Genomic DNA, 227 nt, shown 5'->3' with positions numbered 1-227 from the left:
CTTGCCCTCTAAAATGACACTAAGTAAATTCACAGTGAATAGTGAAAGTGCAAGATGAAAAGGGGAGAGAACGGGGGCGGAGAAAAGGAGGACAAGGATTCGGGAAGACCTGAATCTGTGCTTGATGCCCGGGTTCAAAACCAGCCAAGGCCCTGCCCGCAGTGGCCTCCCCAGCTCCAGCTCCATCGCGCGCCTCCAGGGAGCTAAGGAACTGGAAGGGGGGCGGA

This window comes from Myotis davidii, unplaced genomic scaffold, assembly GCF_000327345.1.
Source record: "Myotis davidii unplaced genomic scaffold, ASM32734v1 scaffold236, whole genome shotgun sequence".
In the NCBI taxonomy this organism is placed as follows: domain Eukaryota; kingdom Metazoa; phylum Chordata; class Mammalia; order Chiroptera; family Vespertilionidae; genus Myotis; species Myotis davidii.
The sequence above is the reverse complement of the archived record's forward strand: the minus strand, read 5'-3'. Positions refer to the sequence as shown.